The sequence below is a fragment of the Balaenoptera acutorostrata genome, chromosome 15 (assembly GCF_949987535.1).
Source record: "Balaenoptera acutorostrata chromosome 15, mBalAcu1.1, whole genome shotgun sequence".
Taxonomy (NCBI): Eukaryota; Metazoa; Chordata; class Mammalia; order Artiodactyla; family Balaenopteridae; genus Balaenoptera; species Balaenoptera acutorostrata.
The window spans coordinates 14,436,390-14,462,542 of record NC_080078.1 but is presented as its reverse complement, the minus strand read 5'-3'; the positions used below and the strand labels follow the sequence as shown (position 1 = coordinate 14,462,542).

Below are 26,153 nucleotides of genomic sequence, written 5' to 3'. Positions count from 1 at the left end.
GACTCCCCTGCCTCTCCCCCGATTATGGGTGAGAAGGTCAGCTCAGGGGTAGGGGTTGTATGTGTTCTAAGTCGCAGGCTTCTGTGGGTTTGATCCTACTCTCTTTCTTTTCCTTGGAGACATTCATGGCTGTAAAAACTCAAGAGGAATTTCAACTCTGGGTGGTTTTGTATAGAAAGAAATTTTGATCTGTGTGAAGCTGACATCGAGGATTTGGTCTGGGTGAGTCCTTTAAACGGGTATGTTCTGCAGTGGTCTCCCCAAGGCTGTTTGGAATGGGATCCCCAGCCCTCTCTGTCACCAGCTCCTTGTGGGGGCCACGAGTGTTTATGGTGGGCACCGTGAGTCCAGGGTTAGGCTTATGGGGGAATAAAGGAAGTGGACATATTTCTGATGACTAGAGCTCCTGATCTTCAGCAATTTCTCTCCAGAGCTGAGGGCTGGACAGCAGGGACCAGCACAGGATGCTGTAAGACTCTGTCCAGAACCTTCTCCAATGCAACTTATTGTTTGGGAAATCAAGGTGGGAGCTGATGGGGCCTTTGGCCAAGGGTGTGCTGACCTGCAGGGTGAGCCATTCTCATCGACTCTGAGGGAAGGTCTGGAAGAGGGCAACGTGAAGCTGAAATGACATATGCTGAAGGCAGGCTCAGAGGGAGGTTCTGCTCAGGAAAGCTGGTCAGGGGTCAGAGGACGACCTGGCCTGGGCCTCCCCAGCCCGGAGAGGAGCCCCAGCAGGAGGCATGGTCCAGTCCAAGGACGAAATCCCTGTTTGGTTTATTCTCAGGCTGGAATAAGTGATAGCATCCTGGGCACTTGCCCTGGGAGGGAAGGAGGGAAGGACTGGGGCAGAGAAATGGTTCTGCATGTCCTATGGGGTCTGTGGCAAATGACAGATGTGGCTGATGCTACAGAGGATAAGGAGAGTTGCCCACCTTAGTGGATGAGAAGATATCATGCAGCAAACAGAAAAAGAAGTCCAGTGGAGTCAGAAACCCTTTTTTACTCAACATACTCCCACATTAAAAACTATTTCCCTATTTGTTCCTGTGACTTTGGGATTTAGAGTTTTGGGGCCAGAACTGTGATGAGCATGAGTTAGGCAGTTTAGTTTCCCTCATTTCTGGGGGCAGCAGTAGCCCAGGAGGAATGAATCTGCTTCTCCTAAGCCATCAGCTTCTCCGTGGGGGAGAGCATGAACTCCTCTTGGACCCCAGGGCTGAGGGTCTCTAGGCTCCTGGCTTGTTCTCATCACACATTCACAGTCATTCCCACACACCAACAGACATAACACTTTTGCTCACTCCTTCCTTGGGGGCAGACACACACATTTCTCAAAGATTTCTTTGTGCAGTGCAGAGAGAGAGACAGCTAAAAGGAGGAGGGGTGAGATGGGGCCAAGGAATGAAGTTCCATGGTCACAGTCTCTGCACCAGGGCTTGGATGTGGAGGGGAAAGGGAAAACAGCCCACCTGGAACATGTTTTGTGTAACTTTCCATCAGTGAAGTCTTGCAGAGTAGAGAAGGTTGCCTCCCTGTCCTCCGGTTCCTTGGCTGGGAGCCTCCTTCAGATAAAACACGGGTGTTGAGTACTGGGACTAGTTTACAGAGCATCAGGGGCCTCAGTCCTGAAACACTCTGGGTCCAGGTGGTTGTGCCTCGTATGGGCAGGATGGGCAAAATTATAAAGTCAGGAGGAGTCTCCTCCACATGTCCCATCTTCCTGCCCCAGATCATTTTCCCATCTCCTGGTACCAATTTGGTTCCTAGTAACAGAAGTCCAGTAGAAGTCTCCTAAGTGAAAAGAGAAACATCTAACATCATAACACAAGATCCGAGGCGCTGGTGGAGGGTGGGAGAAGGTATGTCAGAAAATCCAAAGTCTCAGGGAAGTGAAAAACCCAAGAAAGCTGTTTCTTTCTGCCTGTCTATGTCTGTCTGGTTTCTCTGTCCACATATAATAAAAATTATCGCTATCAAGTTGCTGCCAATTTGGCAGTCAGCCTCGACTGGGAATTAGTATGGTCCTAATTCCAAAATCCCTGGGGAACAGGCTCATAGCTGCCCACTCCTGATCAAATCCAGTGTCCAGGGGATGAGGGCAGAGAGTATGAACATGGTTGCTTCTGCTATAAATATGTGGATGGAAACGGTGGAGAGACAATGAGAAGTGGGGCAGCTCCTCACCCCAGTTCCTTCAGATATTGGTTTTGTATTCCATTCTTGAAGTTGGTCAGCTACTCACGAGGTGCAGGTAAGGTGCTTGTTATTCATACTCTAAGTTGGAGCCTTTCAAAGAAGGTGGTCCCCAGGAGACGCAGAGGAGTGAACTATCACTGGTGGGACAAAAGCAGTGGGGTAGATGAAGCGGGCTGGGGGCACCGCAGTGGCCTGTGGAGAGAGACCTCATGCAGAGGCAGGGACTGGAGAGGTAGGACCCTCTAGCCTCCTCCCAGCCCATTCTCCTGCCTGTCAGTCTGGAAGTTTACAGAATTCCCCAGAATGTCTATTCCTATGTCTTTGCCAAGGTGTGGCCAGGCTTTCTCTTGATGGATCTGGAGATGACCTGTAGCTGGGGACCTTCCTTCTCTTCTACTCTGAAGAGTCTTGCAAGGGCCCATAGCAGTGGAACCCTGCTTCTCTCGGGCCCACCAAGGTGCTGACTCCTTGGGCTGGAGGCTTGAAAGGATGCTCTTCCCCTTTTGTCCAGGCTCTGAGACCTGGAACTCTTTTGACCAGGTCTGGAGCTGACTCATGATTGGTCAGTAGGCCCAGGAGACCAACTGGAAGAGAGTCACCAAGGATAGAGAGATACACAGGTAGCTTCAGCAAACCACAGCTAGTAAACAACCCCATTACCATGGTGCTGCTCCAACCCAGCCCGAAGGAAGCTTTTCTAATATGGGGAGAAATGGATGTGCACTATTGATACCTGAGCTAAAAATACCCCATGTTCCAAACAAAGTGTTTTTTAGTATTTTGACATGAAAACGTGTAGACAAAGCAAGGTTTTAGAATGCATGACTCATTAAATTGCTGACTCTGAAAGCAATGGAAATTCAAAGGGAATTTTTCTCTCCCTATTAGTCCCTCCTACCCCTGCTCTGAATAGCTTATAAAGAGAGTTTCTACATAAACAGGACCCATAAACTCCTCCATGATTTAAGGTCCTGAGCAGTGAGAGGCAGAACGAACTCAAGTTTTATTGCCTGGTTACTAAGTTGGCTTCCCTAGTTAGGTTGGATTCATCAACCAGAGTCCCCCCTGGTCTGCCCATCCTAATTTCTCCTCCTCGTGTCCCTAACAGGTGTCCAGGGAATTCCATGGCCCCACCACAGCCACTGCTCCTCCCTTCCCAAAATGCCCAGCTCTGTTGGACCCCAGCAGCATTCATGTCACCAGCCCTAATGAGGATGTTTCATCACCGAGCATTAGCTCTGGGGGCTACATCCTCAGGGAGAGCACACACCATATGGTTCTGTAGAAGGATGCAGCAGTGGGCACCTCCATCAACTCACTGGGAGCCTCGGGTTCTTTCTCGGGTTGAATGCAAGGGTTGGGTCTCATCAGTGATGTTCAGTTTTGTTTTGTTTTTTTTCCTCACAAAACCTTTCCAAAATATGTCTTCTGGGGAATCCCAGTATGTAAGGCAAAAAAAAAGAGAAGACCCATTCTGGTTGGAGCAAGGTTTGTGTGTGTTTGGGAGGATGGGGAGGTACTTCAGGGCCCCTGAGATGAACAGTGAGACCTTTCACTTGGAGAGACTATTGGTCGACCTTCATAGCATGGTTCCTAGAAAGTTGTGTAAAAATCTCACCTCTGACCTCTCCTTGTTGTCATCACCTGCTTTCCTTCCAATCACTCCCGTGTTCCTTGAATATCTTAGTGCTTGTTCTGTCTCACATCTGCCCAGAGTCCTGATGTCACGTGAGGAAGCTAAAACCGTGTGGATGACAAGGCAACATTTCCACTTCATGTTCCTTCAGATTCAACTCACAGAACTCACACTGCAGTACTCCCCTCTTTAACAACCTCCTTGATGGTGTTTACCACTGTTATTCCTATTTCAGGATATAGAGCATACTGAGAGAAAATCTTACATGGATATGGGACATGGGTAGGTGATACTCATAGCCTTCAACTCCAACTGGTCTTCAGTGGGACTCCGAGGTTCTTCTAGAGACCAGGTCTCCTCCCCATGTTCCACCATGACTGTTTCACCCACTACCCACTCATCTAAGAATGATCTACTTGCTCATTCCCAAATAAAACAAAGGGCGCAGGAGGAAACTTCTCAACTTCCTGAGCACCTGTCTGTCACCTTTTCTGCATCCAAGTTCATCTTTGCCCCTCCCTGCCCATCATAGTGGAGGAGGACGCCTTTCACCAGGTCAAGGACCACCTGCCGCATGTGCCCAGGCATCTGTTCCCTGCCACCCTCTCTTCAGGGACCTTATTCCATCAGTTATACCTCCTCGGTTATTCTTCAACCTCTTTCTTCTCCCCCTAAGCATAAACATTCGTTCTGATGTCACTTATCTTTAAAAAAGAAGGCTGATATGAACTTTAAAAAAAATATTCTTCAAACTTCTTGAAAAAATTGCCTCCACTTGTTCTCTTTCTCCACCTTTCATTTACTTCTCAGCCTTCACTTGCTGTGGTCTGGCCTCTGCTCCCATCAGTCCACTGATCCTGTTCTGGCTGCAACAAGGGATAGTGTTAGAGCAGGAGGACCGATGCCAAGGAGTGAGCAGTTCAAAATTTAGCTCATCATCAAAATTTATCTGGTGAGTTTACAAAATCTATACGTTTGTGGGCTCTACCTACTAAACCAGGAGATTTTCAACTAGGACCTGGAAATCTGCTGACCCCAATTTCCTTCTCCCTGGGACCTTCACCAACAGCCCAGCAGGTCCCCAGAAGAATTGGGAGGGTCTCTGCTGAAACAATGTCGTATCAGCAAGTGTACTTTGCCCTCTCTTGTTATGATGGCCAACTCTTTTCCCTTTCCCTTTCCCTTTCTCCATCAGTTCCAGCCGTCCAACTTGAATTTCAAATGGTCTTAGCTAAGAAACTTTTAATCACTCTTTCATTCTCCTGGAGATTGACCCAATCTCTTGGATATCTTCCTTTCAGGACCTATTTACTTCCGTTGTGATTCTTCTAATACAACATGTTCCAAAGCGATGATCCTCAGAACATCAGTGTTAATAAACATTCCTCTAAAAGTGCTTCATGGTTGGTAAAATTCAGGTGATGCTTCATACTATATCTACCTGTTAGAGAATATCAATGCATATTAAAATCTTAGCGATGTCGTACAGCAAAGAAAATGGTTTATCTTGGCTTAGCTCAGCTTTTCCAAGCACACTTTGAGCTTGGAACACTGAGTATGAGTAAATATGTGTGTATGTGTGTGTGTAAAAGCTAAGAAATCACCCGCTAAGTGTTTATTTCCTCTCCCTAGGACACGCCTAGTTCTATGCAAATGATACATAATTGATATACCCTGGGCCCAGGGAATGCTAGCACCCATTTTCAACCAAACACCATTAATTGGTGTGCCAGGATTTGTGCTGGGTGTTGGGAATTCAGAGATAAGTAATCCCTTTCCTCTTACAGTTTATAGGCTCATGGAAAAGATGGATTAATACTCACCATAGAGTTTATGTGTTAGGATAAATTCATGCACAGGGTGTGCCTTGGGACGTGTCACACACGCACACACACACACACCAGGCAGTTGTATGATGCCAGGGCACACCATTCAATTATACAACAAGAATACAATGTGAATGTCACCCCCCTGAAGTTGTGCAGTATACCTAGAATAAATAAACCTATATCCACCTAAGTATTCACAGTTTGTTCTCACTAATGTGGTCACATTACCCTGCAAGGTTTTTTTCACTCAACAATTTATTACCAACATCCTTTTCTGTTGTACTCTGATTGATTTCAGCAATTCTCTCTTGATGGCTGTTTAGGCTGCTCTGTTTTTGGTCTCACAAGCAGTGCTGCAATGAGCATCTCTGTTTATCCTTATGAACTTGTGCAAGTATATCTAAATATAAATTTTCTAGAAGTGAAATTTCTGGGTCAGAAGGTATACACTTTTTTTTTTTTCCTTTTGCTAGATTTGCCAGATTGCTCTCCAGAATTAGGAACCAATTTACCTAAAGGAAGGGCTTCTGAGGACAGGGGACACTGGAGTGGAGGGGAAGGAGGCAAGAGAGGAGAAGGGCTTGAAGGTGATAATTAATGGGGCAGTGTCTCTCAGGAAGCCAGGTGGCATGGGATCAAGAACACAGTCTTCAGGAAGAAAAAATTCTACACGCACAGCCAAAGTGTAAATTCTGGACTCCATAGAAAATGTTACAAATGATCTTAGCTGAGAAATTTTGATCACTCTTGCACCCTCCTGGAGATTCTCTAACTCAAGTCTCTTCAAAATCCTCCTTTCAGCCAGGATCCATTATTTCCTGCATGATTCTTCTAAAAAAACATACCACATTTTTAAAAAATTTAATTTCTATTTTATATTGGAGTATAGTTGATTTACAATGTTGTGTTAGTTTCAGGTATACAGCTAAGTGATTCAGTTATACATATACATATATCCATTCTTTTTCAGATTCTTTTTCCATAATATTATGGGAAATATTATGGGTTAATACAGAATATTGAGTAGAGTTCCCTGTGTTGTACAGGAGGTCCTTGCTGATTCTCTATTTTATATACAGTAGTATATGTTAATCCCAAACTCCTAATTTATCCCTCCCCCCTCATGTTTCCCCTTTAGTAACCATAAGTTTGTTTTCAAAGTCTGTGTGTCTGTTTCTGTTTTGTAAATAAGTTCATTTGTATCCTTTTCTAAAAAGAGATTCCACATATAAGTGATAGCATATGTTATTTGTCTTTGTCTGGTTTACTTCACCTAGTATGATCATATCTAGGTCCATCCATATTGCTGCAAATGGCATTATTTTATTATTTTATGTGAAACATGCCACAAATTGATGGTTAATATTGTTATTAATAAGTATTCCTCTAAAAGTACTCCATGGTCAGTAACCCAGTTGGCCCCTAGGAACCTGATTTCTTTAGAAGAGCTTTGGGTATCAGGATGCTATATGCCTATCTTCCTGGCATTTGCATGGGGGATGCAGCAATGGACCAGAGCATGTCCGGCATCATAGGATAAACAGGGTACACGTTCATGCGATGTACTTTTCACCTCATGGCAGGTAATCTAAGACAGTTTAATATTAAAACAAAGCTTGGTATGTTCTGGTGCAAGATACTCGTTTTTAAGACAAAAATCTTGGGCTTCAAAACTGGGTCCTTGCTTGCAGTGGGATGTTTTGGGCTATGACCCCGTCATTCTCTATCATCAGAAGCCCTTTTATGTTAAAATTGAGAATCCCTGGGCCAGACCAAATTCATCTAGCACACTCCCTGTGTTTGTATCAAATTTTAATGTGAGCATTTTGCTCCTGTCTGGAAAGTGGGGCAGGGGGAGGGGGAGACAGTGAAATCCATGCCCTGACAGACTTGCTATCAGCAGAAGACTGTAGAAAACAGCACTTTCCCTCAGGGTTCAGGCCGTCCTCCCCATCGTAGAGCTCAGAGGGGACTGGAGGGACACAGAGGCCCCGCAGGCCTGTCCCACCAGATGTCCCTTCCCCAGTCTCTCCCCCCAGAGCCACATCCAGCTCTCTACCCATGGTCCACATGTGGCCATTGTAGGAAACTTTTCCCCCTGGACCTCTTGTTTCTTTTTAGTCCAGCTACTACTGCTTTGCAATAAACCACCCCAAACTCAATGCCATAAACCAGCAAACATCTTATGCTCTTGGAATCTCTGGGTCAGGAGTTCAGTGGGGATGGCTTATCTCTGCTCTGTGATGGCCGGTGCCTCTATTGGAAAGACTCGATGGCCAGGGGCTGGAATCGTTTGGTGACTCATATGTTTGGCACCTGAGCTGGGCTGGCTGAAGGAGCAGCTCAGCTGGGAGCATCTACATATGACTTCTCCACATGGCCTGTCCTCCTCCCAGCGTGGCATCTGGCTTCTAAGGCAAGCATCTAGGGATGAGCCTTCCAAGAGCACCAGCTGGGGCCTGGTTGGCCTTTTATGACTTGGCCTTGTAAGCATCCCTTCTGGCATATTCTGGCATTCGAAGCAGTCCAGATCCTCCTAGATTCAGGGGGTAGAGGCGTAGAGAGCACATATCAGTGGCGAGGAGATTCAGAGAATTCGGGGACCACATTTTAAAACTCCCACAGTTTTCCTTCATGGATCCTGGATCCTTATGCTACCTGCGCCCAGTGATGGGCCTCTGTCAGCGTCTTCTGGATTCCTGCTGGGTGGCATGGAAGAAAAAGAATCTGGGTGGCGGGGAGTCAAGATATCCACAATCCCGTGGATAACTCAGAACATTATTATGTTAGAAAAACATTTGTCTGTCTTTAAATTCTCCTAACCTGGTGTGTGCCAGACTCCAGAAGGAGAAAGGACAGGGCAGAAAGAGCCACGTTGGCAAATAGAGGAAGTTTCGCCACATGGGCAGAGACATTAACCAGGACAGGATTTCAGGAAAATCGATAGAATATGTTCCAGGAGAGAGAGTGGCCAGCCCACCCATGTCATGACACAAGTGGTCCATTCCACAACTCTAGGGGTCACTCAGAGTGTAATTAATTGGGCCTTGGTCACACAGAGCTTTGATGGGACTTACTTAAAGAAAAGGAGTAGTTGGTACCACTGTGCTGCTGTGGGCTGAATATCTGTCTCATTCCCTTAGCAGGGTCATCTCCTCATATTATATTTGGGGGAAACAGGTGGGCCTTCAGTCTGTACGTGAGTCAATCCACCTGTAGCTGATTCTGGTTACCTGCCCCCATCTAAGGGGCTTAGCACCATCTCAGCCCCATGCTGCTTCCCTTCCGGTCCACGCCTGGGACTCTGGGGCCTCTGTGTTTTCTCAGTAAGCAGCAGCTACCAGGTCATCAGCCCCTGGAGGGGGCGGTGCTGGTGCAAGGGCGCGATTTCCTTTGCCTTCTCTCAATTCCCCACCCGGCCATCATCACACAGCAGATGGATATAAATCACAGATTTCACTGAAGGCTTGGGAATAACCAGAGTAGGGAAAATTTACCATCTACAAAGAAATCTTCATAGAGTCAGAAAAAATAATTTCAATGTAGGGAAAAATTACCATCTACAAAGAAATCTTCTTAGAGTCGGAAAAAATAAAAGTATTGAAAGACATCATCAAAAGGAAGAAAGAAAAGTTGAGAGAGAAGATGGCGGAAGAGTAAGACGCGGAGATCACATTCCTTCCCACAGATACAGTAGAAATACATCTACACGTGGAACTGCTCCTACAGAACACCCACTGAACGCTGGCAGAAAACGTCCGACCTCCAAAAAGGCAAGAAACTCCCCCCGTACTTGGGTAGGGCAAAAGAAAAAAGAAATAACAGAGACAAAAGAATAGGGACGGCACCTGCACCAGTGGGAGGGAGCCGTGAAGGAGGAAAGGTTTCCACGCACTAGGAGCCCCTTCGCGGGCGGAGACTGCGGGGGGCAGAGGGGGGGAGCTTCAGAGCCACGGAGGAGAGCGCAGCCACAGGGGTGCGGAGGGCAAAGCGGAGAGGTTCCCGCACAGAGGCTCGGCGCCGAGCAGCACTCACCAGCCCGAGAGGCTTGTCTGCTTAGCCGCCGGGGCGGGCGGGGCTGGGAGCTGAGGCTCGGGCTTCGGTCGGATCGCAGGGAGAGGACTGGGGCTGGCAGCGTGAATACAGCCTGAAGGGGTTAGCGCACCACAGCTAGCCGGGAGGGAGTCCGGGGAAAAAGTCTGCAGCTGCCGAAGAGGCAAGAGACTTTTTCTTGCCTCTTTGTTTCGCGGCGGGCAAGGAGAGGGGATTCAGAGCGCCGCCTAAACGAACTCCAGAGAAGGGCGCGAGCCGCGGCTATCAGCGCGGATCCCACAGCAACAGGGGCGCAGAGGGAAAATCGGAGAGATTCCCGCACAGAGGCTCGGCGCCGAGCGGCGCTCACCAGCCCGAGAGGCTTGTCTGCTCCCCCGCCGGGGCGGGCGGGGCTGGGAGCTGAGGCTCGGGCTGCGGTCGGATCGCAGGGAGAGGACTGGGGCTGGCGGCGTGAACACAGCCTGGGGGGGTTGGCGCACCACAGCTAGCCGGGAGGGAGACCGGGAAAAGGTCTGCAGCTGCCGAAGAGGCAAGAGACTTTTTCTTGCCTCTTTGTTTCGCTGCGCGCAAGGAGAGGGGATTCAGAGCGCCGCCTAAACGAACTCCAGAGAAGGGCGCAAGCCACGGCGATCAGCGCGGACCCCAGAGACGGGCGTGAGACGCTGGGGCTGCTGCTGCCGCCTCCAAAAAGCCTGTGTGTGAGCACAGGTCACTCTCCACACCTCCCCTCCCGGGAGCCTGTGCAGCCCGCCACTGCCAGGGTCCCGGGATCCGGGGACAACATCCCCGGGAGAACGCACTGCGCGCCTCGAGCTGGTGCAACGTCACGCCGGCCTCGGCCGCCGCAGGCTCGCCCCGCCTCCTCTGTACCCCTCCCTCCCCGCGGCCTGGGTGAGCCAGAGCCCCCAAAGCAGCTGCTCCTTTAACCCCGTCCTGTCTGGGCGGGGAACAGATGCCCTCAGGCGACCTACACGCAGAGGAGGGTCCAAATCCAAAGCTGAACCCCGGGAGCTGTGCGAACAGGGAAGAGAAGGGGAAATCTCTCCCAGCAGCCTCAGAAGCAGCGGATTAAAGCTCCACAAACAACTTGATGTGCCTGCACCTGTGGAATACCTGAATAGACAACGAATCAGCCCAAATTCAGGAGGGGGACACTGGGAGCAGGAGATATTAATTCTTCCCCTTTTCCTTTTTTTTGTGAGTGTATATGTATATGCTTCTGGGTGAGATTTTGTCTGTATAGCTTTGCTTTACAATAGCTTTATTTTACTTCACTATATTATAGCCTCTTTCTTTCTTTCTTTCTATTTTTTCTCCCTTTTACTCTGAGCCGTGTGGATGAAAGGCTCTTGGTGCTCCAGCCAGGCATCAGGGCCGTGCCTCTGAGGTGGGAGAGCCAACTTCAGAACACTGGTCCACAAGAGACCTCACAGCTCCACGTAATACCAAACGGCAAAAATCTCCCAGAGATCTCCATCTCAACATCAAGACCCAGCTTCACTCAACGACCAGCAAGCTACAGTGCTGGACACCCTATGCCAAACAACTAGCTAGACAGGAACACAACCCCATCCATTAGCAGAGAGGCTGCCTAAAGTCATAATAAGGCCACAGACACCCCAAAATACACCACCAGACGTGGACGTGCCCACCAGAAAGACAAGATCTAGCCTCATCCACCAGAACTCAGGCACTAGTTCCCTCCACCAGGAAGCCTACACAACCCACTGAACCAACCTTAGCCGCTGGGGACAGATACCAAAAACAACGGGAACTACGAACCTGCAGCCTGTGAAAAGGAGACCCCAAACACAGTAAGATAGGCAAAATGAGACGACAGAAAAACACACAGCAGATGAAGGAGCAGGCTCAAAACACACCGGACTTAACAAATGAAGAGGAAATAGGTAGTCTACCTGAAAAAGAATTCAGAATAATGATAGTAAGGATGATCCAAAATCTTGGAAATAGAATAGACAAAATGCAAGAAACATTTAACAAGGATGTAGAAGAACTAAAGAGGAACCAAGCAATGATGAAAAACACAATAAATGAAATTAAAAATACTCTAGATGGGATCAATAGTAGAATAACTGAGGCAGAAGAAAGGATAAGTGACCTGGAAGATAAAATGGTGGAAATAACTACTACAGAGCAGGATAAAGAAAAAAGAATGAAAAGAACTGAGGACAGTCTCAGGGACCTCTGGGACAACATTAAACGTGCCAACATTCGAATTATAGGGGTACCAGAAGAAGAAGAGAAAAAGAAAGGGACTGAGAAAATTTTTGAAGAGATTATAGTTGAAAACTTCCCTAATATGGGAAAGGAAATAGTTAATCAAGTCCTGGAAGCACAGAGAGTCCCATACAGGATAAACCCAAGGAGGAACACGCCAAGACACATATTAATCAAACTGTCAAAAATTAAATATAAGGAAAACATATTAAAGGCAGCAAGGGAAAAAAAACAAATAACACACAAGGGAATCCCCATAAGGTTAACATCTGATCTATCAGCAGAAACTCTGCAAGCCAGAAGGGAGTGGCAGGATATACTTAAAGTCATGAAGGAGAAAAACCTACAACCAAGATTACTCTACCCAGCAAGGATCTCATTCAGATTCGATGGAGAAATTAAAACCTTTACAGACAAGCAAAAGCTGAGAGAGTTCAGCACCACCAAACCAGCTTTACAACAAATGCTAAAGGAAATTCTCTAGGCAAGAAACACAAGAGAAGGAAAACACCTACAATAACAAACCCAATACATTTAAGAAAATGGGAATAGGAACATACATATCGATAATTACCTTGAATGTAAATGGATTAAATGCTCCCACCAAAAGACACAGGCTGGCTGAATGGATACAAAAACAAGACCCATACATATGCTGTCTACAAGAGACCCACTTCAGACCTAGGGACACATACAGACTGAAAGTGAGGGGATGGAAAAAGATATTCCATGCAAATGGAAATCAAAAGAAAGCTGGAGTAGCAATTCTCATATCAGACAAAATAGACTTTAAAATAAAGACTATTACAAGAGACAAAGAAGGACACTATATAATGATCAAGGGATCGATCCAAGAGGAAGGTATAACAATTGTAAATATTTATGCACCCAACATAGGAGCACCTCAATACATAAGGCAAATACTAACAGCCATGAAAGGGGAAATTGACAGCAACACAATCATAGTAGGGGACTTTAACACCCCACTTTCACCAATGGACAGATCATCCAAAATGAAAATAAATAAGGAAACACAAGCTTTAAATGATACATTAAACAATATGGACTTAATTGATATTTATAGGACATTCCACCCAAAAACAACAGAATACACATTTTTCTCAAGTGCTCATGGAACATTCTCCAGGATAGATCATATCTTGGGTCACAAATCAAGCCTTGGTAAATTTAAGAAAATTGAAATCGTATCAAGTATCTTTTCCGACCACAACGCTATGAGACTAGATATCAATTACAGGAAAAGATCTGTAAAAAATACAAACACATGGAGGCTACACAATACATTACTTAATAACGAAGTGATTACTGAAGAAATCAAAGGGGAAATCAAAAAATACCTAGAAACAAATGACAATGGAGACACGACGACCCAAAACCTATGGGACACAGCAAAAGCAGTGCTAAGAGGGAAGTTTATAGCAATACAAGCCTACCTCAAGAAACAGGCAACATCTCGAATAAACAACCTAACCTTGCACCTAAAGCAATTAGAGAAAGAAGAACAAAAAAACCCCAAAGCCAGCAGAAGGAAAGAAATTATAAAGATCAGGTCAGAAATAAATGAAAAAGAAATGAAGGAAACAATAGCAAAAATCAATGAAACTAAAAGCTGGTTCTTTGAGAAGATAAACAAAATTGATAAACCATTAGCCAGACCCATCAAGAGAAAACGGGAGAAGACTCAGATCAATAGAATTAGAAATGAAAAAGGAGAAGTAACCACTGACACTGCAGAAATACAAAAGATCATGAGAGATTACTACAAGCAACTCTATGCCAATAAAATGGACAACCTGGAAGAAATGGACAGATTCTTAGAAATGCACAAACTGCCGAGACTGAACCAGGAAGAAATAGAAAATATGAACAGACCAATCACAAGCACTGAAATTGAAACTGTGATTAAAAACCTTCCAACAAACAAAAGCCCAGGACCAGATGGCTTCACAGGCGAATTCTATCAAACATTTAGAGAAGAGCTAACACCTATCCTTCTCAAACTCTTCCAAAATATTGCAGAGGGAGGAACACTCCCAAACTCATTCTACGAGGCCACCATCACCCTGATACCAAAACCAGACAAAGATGTCACAAAGAAAGAAAACTACAGGCCAATATCACTGATGAACATAGATGCAAAAATCCTCAACAAAATACTAGCAAACAGAATCCAACAGCACATTAAAAGGATCATACACCATGATCAAGTGGGGTTTATCCCAGGAATGCAAGGATTCTTCAATATACGCAAATCAATCAATGTGATACACCATATTAACAAATTGAAGGAGAAAAACCATATGATCATCTCAATAGATGCAGAGAAAGCTTTTGACAAAATTCAACACCCATTTATGATAAAAGCCCTGCAGAAAGTAGGCATAGAGGGAACTTTCCTCAACATAATAAAGGCCATATATGACAAACCCACAGCCAACATTGTCCTCAATGGTGAAAAACTGAAACCATTTCCACTAAGATCAGGAACAAGACAAGGTTGCCCACTCTCACCACTATTATTCAACATAGTTCTGGAAGTCCTAGCCACAGCAATCAGAGAAGACAAAGAAATAAAAGGAATCCAAATCGGAAAAGAAGAAGTAAAGCTGTCACTATTTGCAGATGACATGATACTATACATAGAGAATCCTAAAGATGCTACCAGAAAACTCCTAGAGCTAATCAATGAATTTGGTAAAGTAGCAGGATACAAAATTAATGCACAGAAATCTCTTGCATTTCTATACACTAATGACGAAAAATCTGAAAGTGAAATTAAGAAAACACTCCCATTTACCATTGCAACAAAAAGAATAAAATATCTAGGAATAAACCTACCTAAGGAGACAAAAGACCTGTATGCAGAAAATTATAAGACACTGATGAAAGAAATTAAAGATGATACAAATAGATGGAGAGATATACCATGTTCCTGGATTGGAAGAATCAACATTGTGAAAATGTCTCTACTACCCAAAGCAATCTACAGATTCAATGCAATCCCTATCAAACTACCACTGGCATTTTTCACAGAACTAGAACAAAAAATTTCACAATTTGTATGGAAACACAAAAGACCCCGAATAGCCAAAGCAATCTTGAGAACGAAAAATGGAGCTGGGGGAATCAGGCTCCCTGACTTCAGACTATATTACAAAGCTTCAGTAATCAAGACAGTTTGGTATTGGCACAAAAACAGAAATATAGATCAATGGAACAGGATAGAAAGCCCAGAGATAAACCCACACACATATGGTCAACTTATCTTTGATAAAGGAGGCAAGCATATACAGTGGAGAAAAGACAGCCTCTTCAATAAGTGGTGCTGGGAAAATTGGACAGGAACATGTAAAAGTATGAAATTAGAACACTCCCTGACACCATGCACAAAAATAAACTCAAAATGGATTAAAGACCTAAGTGTAAGGGCAGACACTATCAAACTCTTAGAGGAAAACATAGGCAGAACACTCTATGACATACATCACAGCAAGATTCTTTTTGACCCAGCTCCCAGAGAAATGGAAATAAGAACACAAATAAACAAATGGGACCTAATGAAACTGAAAAGCTTTTGCACAGCAAAGGAAACCATAAACAAGACCAAAAGACAACCCTCAGAATGGGAGAAAATATTTGCAAATGAAGCAACTGACAAAGGATTAATCTCCAAGATTTACAAGCAGCTCATGCAGCTCAATAACAAAAAAACGAACAACCCAATCCAAAAATGGGCAGAAGATCTAAATAGACATTTCTCCAAAGAAGATATACAGATGGCCTACAGACACATGAAAGAATGCTCAACATCATTAATCATTAGAGAAATGCAAATCAAAACTACAATGAGATATCATCTCACACCGGTCAGAATGGCCATCATCAAAAAATCTAGAAACAATAAATGCTGGAGAGGGTGTGGAGGAAAGGGAACACTCTTGCACTGTTGGTGGGAATGTAAATTGATACAGCCACTATGGAGAACAGTATGGAGGTTCCTTAAAAAACTACAAATAGAACTACCATACGACCCAGCAATCCCACTACTGGGCATATACCCTGAGAAAACCATAGGTCAAAAAGAGTCATGTACCAAAATGTTCATTGCAGCACTATCTACAATAGCCAGGACATGGAAGCAACCTAAATGTCCATCGACAGATGAATGGATAAAGAAGATGTGGCACATATATACAATGGAATATTACTCAGCCATAAAAAGAAATGAAATGGAGGTATTTGTAATGAGGTGGATGGAGTTAGAGTCTGTCATACAGAGTGAAGTAAGTCAGAAAGAGAAAAACAAATACAGTATGCTAACACATATATATGGAATCTAAGGGGAAAAAAAATGCCATGAAGAACCTAGTGGCAAGACGGGAATAAAGACACAGACCTACTAGAGAATGGACTTGAGGATATGGGGAGGGGGTGGGGTGAGATGTGACAGGGTAAGAGAGTGTCATGGACATATATACACTACCAAATGTAAAATAGATAACTAGTGGGAAGCAGCCGCACAGCACAGGGAGATCAGCTCGGTGCTTTGTGACCACCTAGAGGGGTGGGATGGGGAGGGTGGGAGGGAGGGAGATGCAAGAGGGAAGAGAAATGGGAACATATTGTATATGTATAACTGATTCACTTTGTTATAAAGCAGATGCTAACACACTATTGTAAGGCAATTATACTTCAATAAAGATGTTTGAAAAAAAAATAAAATAAAATAAAAGTATTTTTAGAGGGACTTTTCATGCGTGCATCCCTTTGGCAGTCTGGTGAAGCCTGTGAATTATGTTTTTAAAAGCATGAAATAGAATAATTGAGGGAACAGTAAAGGAAATCAATTATTTTTAAGTACAGTCGCAATATTAGGCAAAACAAATGTGTGATGTAATAATACTTGCGCTTCCTTGTTGCTGCATTAAATAATAAGATCTGACAGCGGGTGTAATAGCAATCATAATTTTGAAATACTGTAGTTGTAAGTGTAAACAACATGGGGAGATAATTCTGACAACTGTAACGTGGTAGGAAAATATTAGCGGCAAAATCACAGTACTGCTAATTCCATTGCACCATGTGGCCTGCGTTCGTACTTGAAGGATATGCTAGATTCCATTTAGAGATTGATGAAAATAAAGGTATATTCTTTCTCATCCAAATTCATGGGCCCTTTGATTCTATCCTCAGGCCGCCAAGGGTGAGAGTCCCCCAGGACCGCTGTCTGGTGCATTTCTTTGTTCTGTTTCCTGGCTTCTTTCTTCCGGTCTTCTCTGGGCAAGTCGCCATCTCTTTTTAGGAAACCCGTTCCCGACTACAGGACCCAGCTCCCTCTGACTTCCTCCCCCGCAGGGACAAGCCATAGAACTCAATCCACCCTGGCAGTAGGTAATAAGAATAACATTGTGGCAAATATTATATGGGTGCATGTTAATATGAAGGCTGAGGCTAAGTCAAGAGCCTTCTTACCCCAGGGCAGGATGACAGGTGTTTGATTTCTTGGGGAGACAGTGGGCTTCCAAGCCAGACTTCATGGGCAGAGAAATCTTGCAAGATTAAAGTTCATAGGGAAGACTCAGACCTTTGGATTCTTCTCCTAGTGTAAAGAAGGTATCTCTGACCACCTTTCAGGCTTAACGGTGAGGCTGGAGCCGGGAAGAAGGAGCAGATGACACAGGAGAAGTAAAGGAAACTTCTTTATTTTCTGGTTAGAGGTTGGAGGGAGGAGGAGAAATGAGAAAGAGGCAGGAGAGCTAAGGGATGTGCTGCTTCCATCTCTCTCTCGGTGCCCAGGGGCTGCATGAGGTCAGCACTAAGGACAGAGGCTCTGGTCTCAGCCCTCCATGGGGATGTTGGGAGCCCACCACATAGGGCACCTGCCCCAAGACATCACCTCTGGTCTGGTTCAGTGTGTGGAGAGTGGAACAGGGTAGCTGTGGGGCAGAGACACTGAATGAAGAGGCGGCTGGTCTGCCACAGAGGCAACGCCAAGGTGTCCCCAGAACAGAGGATGGGTGTAGACTCCTGGGCCAGACTTGGATGGAGGGTAAAGCAGAGACCCAGGGATGTCAGCCACGTAGAGCTGAGAGGAGGCCAAACAGGAAGGGCAGATACCAGGACTCCTGGGAGCATTGCACCAACTACAAGAAGGACCCCCAATCCGCCAGTTCTAAACTTCAGGTTTGGAGGCCAGCAGGATACCTGTGACTGTGTGACAAGACACATCACCTATGGGAGACAATATGAGAGACTAAACATTTTTTAAAAATAAATTTTATTTTGGGGGAACACTTTTAGATTTACAGAAAAATTGAGACAATAATTGAGTTCCCATATACCTAACACTCAGGTTCTTCCCATTCGCATTTCACACAAATACTGTATGTGTGTTACAATTAATGAATCAATACTGATACAGTATTATTAACTAGGGTCCATACTTTGTTCACATTTCCTTAGGTTTTGTCTCATGTCCTTTTTCTGTTCCGGGATCTCATCCAGGATATGGCATTACATTTAGTTGTCATGTCGCTTTGGGCTCCTCTTGGCTGTGACAGTTTCTCAGACTTTTCTTGTTTTTGACGACTTTGATAGTTTTGAGGGGTATTGGTCAGGTATTTTGTAGAATGTTCTTCAGTTGGGACAATAAAAAGATCAATGGTTGCTAGGAGTTTGTGGGAAGAGGGGAGATGAATACCCAAGAGTACAGAAGTTTTTATGAGCAGCGAAAATACTTTGTATGATGTTATAATGATGGATATATGTCATTATACTTTTGTCCAAACCCATAGAACGTGCAACACTATTCACTTCATTAAAGTGAACCCTAAGATGAACTGGGGACTTTGGTGCTTATGATGTGTCCGTGCAGTTCATCCTTGGTTTAGAAAAAAAGCCTTAAAAAAAAAAAAAAGAACACTCAGGGTAGACGTTTTTGGCAAAACTTTTGTTTCATTTTTATATATGTATACATATTACATATGTGTGTGTGTTTGTTGGATTGTGATGTAAAATGTACTTTTTAGATCAAAAAAGTTTGCAGGCCACTGTAGTTAAATTATATGGGCAAATAAAAACACAAATTAATCTCAAAAAAAAAAAAATGAATGTCCCTCAATTGGGACTTGTCTGCTGCTTTTCTCATGATTAGGCTGGGGTTATGGGATTGGGGAGGAAGACGACAAAAGTCAAGTGCCGTTTTCATCACATCATACCAAGGGTGCATAATATCAACATGTCTAATCGATGTTGATGTTGACCCTGACCACCTGGCTGAGGTGTGTTTGTCAGGATTCTTCACTCCGAAGTTACTAATGTTTCCCTTTTCCATACTGTACTCTTTGGAAGGAAGTTGCTATACACAGGCTACACAAGAAATGAGGAGTGAGACTCCATCTCCATGAAGGCAGAGTATCTACATCAATTATTTGGAATTATTCTGTACAGGAGATTTTGTCTCTTTTCCCCCATTTATTTATTTATGCAATCATGCATTTATTTAGTATGGACTCATGGGTATTTATTTCATACTTTAGGTAAAGATGCAATACAACTTTGTTTCGTTGCTCAAAGGGTTGTAGCCTTAGCCACTGGGGGCTCTTGGCTCCTGTGTTTTGAACACTTTCTTACTTCCTTACACTACAGGATGCTCCAGACTCATCTTGTGTATTTCCTGACCCAGTTTCCTGGCCTGGTTTCTTTTATCAGAGAATGGTGTTAGAAACCAAGGTCTGAGCCCTAGGCATGCTTGTTGCTACGGAAGCATTGTTGCTTCTAGGCCCTCTCAGCTAACAGAGCAAGAAAAAATATATGTAGGTATTAACCTATGTATATACACGTATCTATACATATTTCTCTATGTAACATCTGTAGCTATATCAAGCTAAATATAGCTCTATACTGATGTCTCCAACGCTACTCCATTACCACATGGATCCTTCTACCAGCCTCCCCTTTCTTACCTGTAAACACCCACTCCATCAGAGAGAAATCTAGCTCCTATCATCCACCATCCATTTACTTAATTGTTTAACTGCACTAACATGTATAGCAGTATCAGAACTGTTAACACGTACACCTGTGGGAAACAGCTTTATCAACTAAAATGCTTTATAGCACCTTTGCCTTTAGTTTTCCAAATTCCACTCATTTCCAAAGTTACTTATGTCAGCACTCCTCCCTTCAGTGAGGTTGCTTCATACATGTGTAATAGAAATTGATTTGTCACATTCTGCATTCCATCCTGGATACCTACTGACCTCCTGATTTCTTAAAGTTGCATACATTAAGGTTCACTCTTTGTGCTGATGTTCAGTGGTTTTTGCCAAGTGCATATTGTCATGTATCCACAATGAAAGTATCATACGGAATAGTTTTACTGCCCTAAAAATACCCTGAGCTTCACCTAGTCAGTCTTCCTCCTTGATTTCTGAACTTCTGCAACCACTGATCTTTTCTATCTCTATAGTTTTGCCTTTCCAGAATGTCAAATAATTGGAACCATACAGTATGTAGCCTTTTTAGATTGGCTCCTTTCATTTACATATATTCGTTTAAGATCCATCTATGTCTTTTTGTGGCTTGGTATCTCATTTCTTTTTATTGCTGAATAATATTCCATTTTATAGATGCACCACAGTTTATTCACCTATTGAGGGGCATCTTGGTTGCATCTGATGCTTTGGTGATTATGAATAAAGCTGCTATAAATCTATATATTATATATTTACAGTTGTACATATAAATATATTTACAAGTAAATATAATGCTATAAATCAGCATGCAGATTTTTTGTGGACATAAGGTTTCAAATTAGTTGGCTAAATACCTAGGAGCATGATTGCTGGATAGTATGCTAAGACTATGCTTAGCTTCGTAAGAAATTTCTCAACTGTCTTCCAAGGTGGCTGTACCATATTTGTATTACACCAGCAAGGAAGAAAATTCCTTTTGCTTCATATTTTTGATAGCAATTGGTATTGTCATTTTTTTTTTTAAATAACTGCTTTTTTATTTTTATTTTTATTTATTTATTTATGGCTGTGTTGGGTCTGTTTCTGTGTGAGGGCTTTCTCCAGCTGCGGCAAGTGGGGGCCACTCTTCATCGCGGTGCGCGGGCCTCTCATTATCGTGGCCTCTCTTGTTGCGGAGCACAGGCTCCAGACGCGCAGGCTCAGTAGTTGTGGCTCATGGGCCTAGTTGCTCCGTGGCATGTGGGATCCTCCCAGACCAGGGCTCGAACCCGTGTCCCCTGCATTGGCAGGCAGACTCTCAACCACTGCGCCACCAGGGAAGCCCCGGTATTGTCATTTTTGTTTTTTGTGTTAGCCATTCTGATAGGCGTGTAGTGTTATCTCGTTGTTGTTTTAATTTGCATTTCCTGATGACATATGATTTGGAGCATCTTTTCATGTTCTTGTTTGCCATCTGTATATTTCCTGGTGAGGTGCCCGTTCAGATCTTTTCCCCATATATTTCATTGGGTTTTTTTTTTTTTTTATTGTTGAGTTTCAAGATTTCTTTGTATATTTTGTCTATAAGTCCTTTTTCAGATACATGTTTTTCAGATACTTTTCCCCAATTTGTTGTTTTGTCTTTTCATTCTTTTAGCAGTGTCTTTTGCAGAGCAGAAGATTTTGATCTTAATAAAATTCAACTTATCAAGTTTTTCTTTCATGGATCATGCTTTTGGTGTTTTACCTGAAAGCTCATTACCAAACACAAGATCATCTAGATTTTCTCCTAGAAATTTTAAAGTTTCGCATTTTGCATTTAGGCCTATGATCCATTTGAATTAATTTTTATGAAAGGTGTAATTTCTGTGTCTAGGCTTCATTTTTTTTTGCATATGGATCTCCAATTGTTCCAGCTCTATTTGTTGAAATCAACATATGCTTTCATTCTCCTTGTGATCTTCTGGTCTCCTAGGAGGGAATATTGGAGAGAATATGCATGCATGCACACATTTGCAAATACCCCACAAGGACAATCAATAATTCCCAGAGATAGTTCAGGATAAGTCCATATAAAACAAGAAAACTATTTTATTAAGGGTAACATAATCTGCAAAATGTCCCCTGCCCATAATGGAGAAAGCATTTTGCCTCCTTCCTTCTCTAAGTCATTCTCAGGGATGCAATTATGCACAAGAAATGAGGATTATGTGATGATCATGTTGCAACAGGGTCAACCTGCTCTATATTCCCACCCTTAGCTACACTATGGATTGGAAATCAGCTATGAATTCACCGCTGTTTCTCTAGACTGGGCAGGACTCAATGTTTATATAGGACTTTTCTCCTCAGTATAAAGACTACCTCTACCCCTTCCCAGAACAACCCCCAGGAGGTGTGAATAAAGACGTGTATTTGCAGCTACACAAGGACCTTCTGTGCCAGCTACAGGGGACAAAAGTGGAGACAGTATCACATAGGTCCTGCTCTCCAGGGCTCACATTCTAACCAAAAATAGACCTGAGTTTTAAAAGCAGTGATGAGAATAGTCACCAAGTAGTCATTTTTCTGACTGCCTGCCCCTCACTCTTGAGGAACCTAAGCTCCCCAAAGTCTCAGAGGTGTTTCTCACATGCCTGTGCACCTGACGGTTGACATATTTCTATTTTCATCATCTTTCATCATCAAGGTGATACGTCCTCTCCTGTGAACCTCTGGTGCCTGATAGGAAAGTTTCTATTGCTGGTCCTTGTGGGTGTGGCCAGTGCTGGGACAGGACTGGACCATGCCCATGGACTTCAATGAGCTAGAGGGCTTGTCACCAACACGTACAGTATTGATTCAACTTAGAGCCCTTCCGAGAGGCTTGGGGTTTTTTTTTGTTTTGTGTTGTGTTGTGTTGTGTATTGCCTATACATTCCAGTGATACCCCCCGCCCCCGTCCTTGAATTAAAAAAATTTTAACAGCACATCTCTATGTGTAAGTTTCTTCTTATTAATTTTGCCAGCAACATGTGATCCACTTTGATCTTCATCCTTATTCTTTAATCAATTCAAAATTTTTCTTTTTTTTTTATTATAACTGCTTTTTCTATAGTTTTGGTTTATTTCTTGGGACCACCTATAATTCTCCATTAGGTTGCATCTCCATTTCTTTGCCCTACGTACATAATACATTTTTCTTTCAACATATTAATATCTTTGTCCTTTCCTTCTGCATTCTGAGAGGGCTCTTCTAATTTTTCTCCCACATCAAATCTTTGATTTGTTTTCCAGTGAAACATCTACTCTTTATTGCCTCTGATGAGGACTTGCATTCTGCCAGATATTTCTTTCCTTTTTCCTCCTTTTCCTGCTTGCCTCTTTGCCTTCACCTTGATTTGCTCTCTCTGTGTCCCCGTCTCACAAAGTTCATGCCTTCTTTATCCTTATGATGACTCTGAGGACATGGTTTCTAAAATTTACTTCTGTTTCTCAAGACGGCATCTTCAAGAACAGGCTCTTTCCCTGAGCCTTTAGGACGACATTTCTCTTCCTACATATTACAGTGTCATCTGATAGCCTTCATCTGAAACAGTAACAACAACAACAACAGAAACTAGATAAGTATATGAAACAATGGTTTTCAAGGTATTATAATAGGGCAATGAAAAATAGGGAGACCTAAGAAACAGGAAACAAAGTGAGTGCTATGATTGCCCCAAATTACTGCCTGAAGGGTTTCCAGGCCTCAGTGCAGGGAGGAGGACCTCAGACACAGCAGAGCTTTAAAATGCTGGAGTAAAAACTGATATGATTTTAAGGAGAAATAGACATATCTACAGTTATGGTTGGATATCTTTTTTTGTTTGTTTGTTTATTCGGTTGTGCTGGGTCTTAGTTGTGGCCGGCAGGCTCCTTAGTTGCACCAGCATTTTTTAAAATCTAACATTTATGGAGCTCATGTTATGTGCCATACTGAGTTGTAAATATTTTTTTATTTTAATTTATTTTTATTTATTTTTATTTTTTATTTATTTATTTTTTAATCAGTCATCAATTTTATACACATCAGTGTATACATGTCAATCCCAATCGCCCAATTCAGCACACCACCATCCCCAATATGGTTGGATATCTTAACACTATCACAGACTTGAGTTGAATAACACTACCATTGAACTTGATGTAATTAGAGTTTATAGAATACTCCTTCCAACAACAGCAGAATACACATTCTTTTTATGTAAATATGGAACACTTACCAAGATGTATCATACTGTGGGCTATAAATAAATAAATAACTTAAAAGAATTCAAGTCACAGAAGATATGTTCAAATATCATCGTGAAATTAAATTACAATTCAATAGCAGGCAGATATTTAGAAAAGCCCCAAAGTATTTGGGAATTAAATAATGTACTTCTACATATATTACCTATGAGTCAAAGAACTCAAAAGAGAAACTGAAAGTATGTTGAACTGAATGAAAATATATGTGGCATGTAGCTATACCAGTACTTAAAGAAAAATTTATAGCACTAAGTATCCATATTAGAAAAAGAGAAAGGTCTCAAACCTAAGGTCTGAAATCTAAGCTTCTACTTTTGCATGGTAATTTTTTTGCTCAGATGTCTACTTTGTCTGATATTAATATTGCAACTTTAGCTTTCTCCTGATTAGTATTTGCATTGTATATCCTTTTTCTGTTCTTTTACTTATAAGCTACCTATATCATTATATATGAAATTAGTTTCTTATAGATAGCATATAGTTCAGTCATAATCTTTATCCATTCTGGCAATCTCTGTCTTTTCATTGTACTTAGACACTTTATATTTAATGTAATTATTAATATATTTGATTTATGTCCATAATTTTATTGTTTCTTAGTGTTTATATACTCTGTTTTCATTCTTCTATTCCCCACTCCTTCCTTCTTTTGGGTTATTTGTTCATTTAGTATTTCATTTTAATTTATCCATTATTTTTTACTACATCTCTTTGCATAATATTTCTCCTTTTGCTTTAGGAATCACAGTATACATAATGAACTTCTCACAATCTAATTAGAATACATATTTTAAAAATTTGTTTATTAAAAATTGTTTTATTAACATAAATATCATAGAATAGCATAATATTCAACATTTTAAAGTATATACCTCACTGGTTGATAGTATATTCATAGTGTTGTACAGCTATTACAGCTGACTAATTCTGGAACATTTCCATCAACCCAAACAGAAATCCCATACCTCCCATTTCCCTCTTCTCCCCATCCTATGGCAACCACTAATCTACACTTTGTCTCTATGGATTTGTCTATTCTGGACATTTCTTATAAATGGAATTATACCATAAGTGGCCTTTTGTGTCTGATTTCTTTCACTTAGCATAATGTGTTCAGGTTCAGCCATGCTGTAGCATGTATCAGTGCTTCACCCTTTTATTTGACTGAGTAATATTCCATTGTATGGATACACTATATTTTGTTTATTCATCAGTTGATGGACATTTGGGGTGTTTCCAGTTTTTAGCTATTATGAATAATGCTGCTAAGAACATTCAAGTATAAGTTTTTGTGTGAACATATGTTTTCAGTTCTTTTTCTATATCCCAGGAGTGGAATTACTAGGTTGAATGGTAGCTCTATGTTAACTTTTTGAAGAATTGCCAGACTGTTTCCCAAAGTCATGATATCATTTTACATTCCCACCAGGAATGCACAAGAGTTACACTGTCTCCACATCCTTGCGAACATTTATTAATTTCACTATTCTTATTTAAAAATTTTTTATTATTGCCATCCTAGTGGATTTTGATCTCATTTTGGTTTTGATTTGCATTTCTCTAATGACTAATGATGTTGAGCATCTTTTTGTATATCTACTGATCATTTGTAGATCTTCTTTGAAGAAATAGCTACTTAAATCCTTTGCTCATTTTAAAATGTGTTGTCTTTTTGTTATTGAGTTGAAAGAGTTCTTTATATTCTAGATATTATACCATTATCAGATATTTGATTTGTAAATATTTTCTCCCATTCTGTGGGCTGTCTTTTCTTGATAGTGTCCTGTGATTCACAGAAGTTTCTAATTTAAATGAAGTCCAATTTATCTGTTTATTCTTTCACTGCTTGTGATCCCTGTGCCTTATTTAAGAAGCTGTTGCCTAACCCAAGGTCATGAAGATTTATACCTATATTTCCTTCTAAGAATTTTATAGTTTTAGCTCTTTCAT

General features: G+C 42.4%; 1 protein-coding gene across 11 annotated transcripts in view; it reads left to right on the top strand.

Annotated features, from left to right (window-relative positions):
- CALN1 (calneuron 1) overlaps positions 1-26,153 on the top strand; it is a 491,684-nt gene that overhangs the window by 39,753 nt on the left and 425,778 nt on the right. The gene's annotated exons all lie outside the window — the stretch shown is intronic.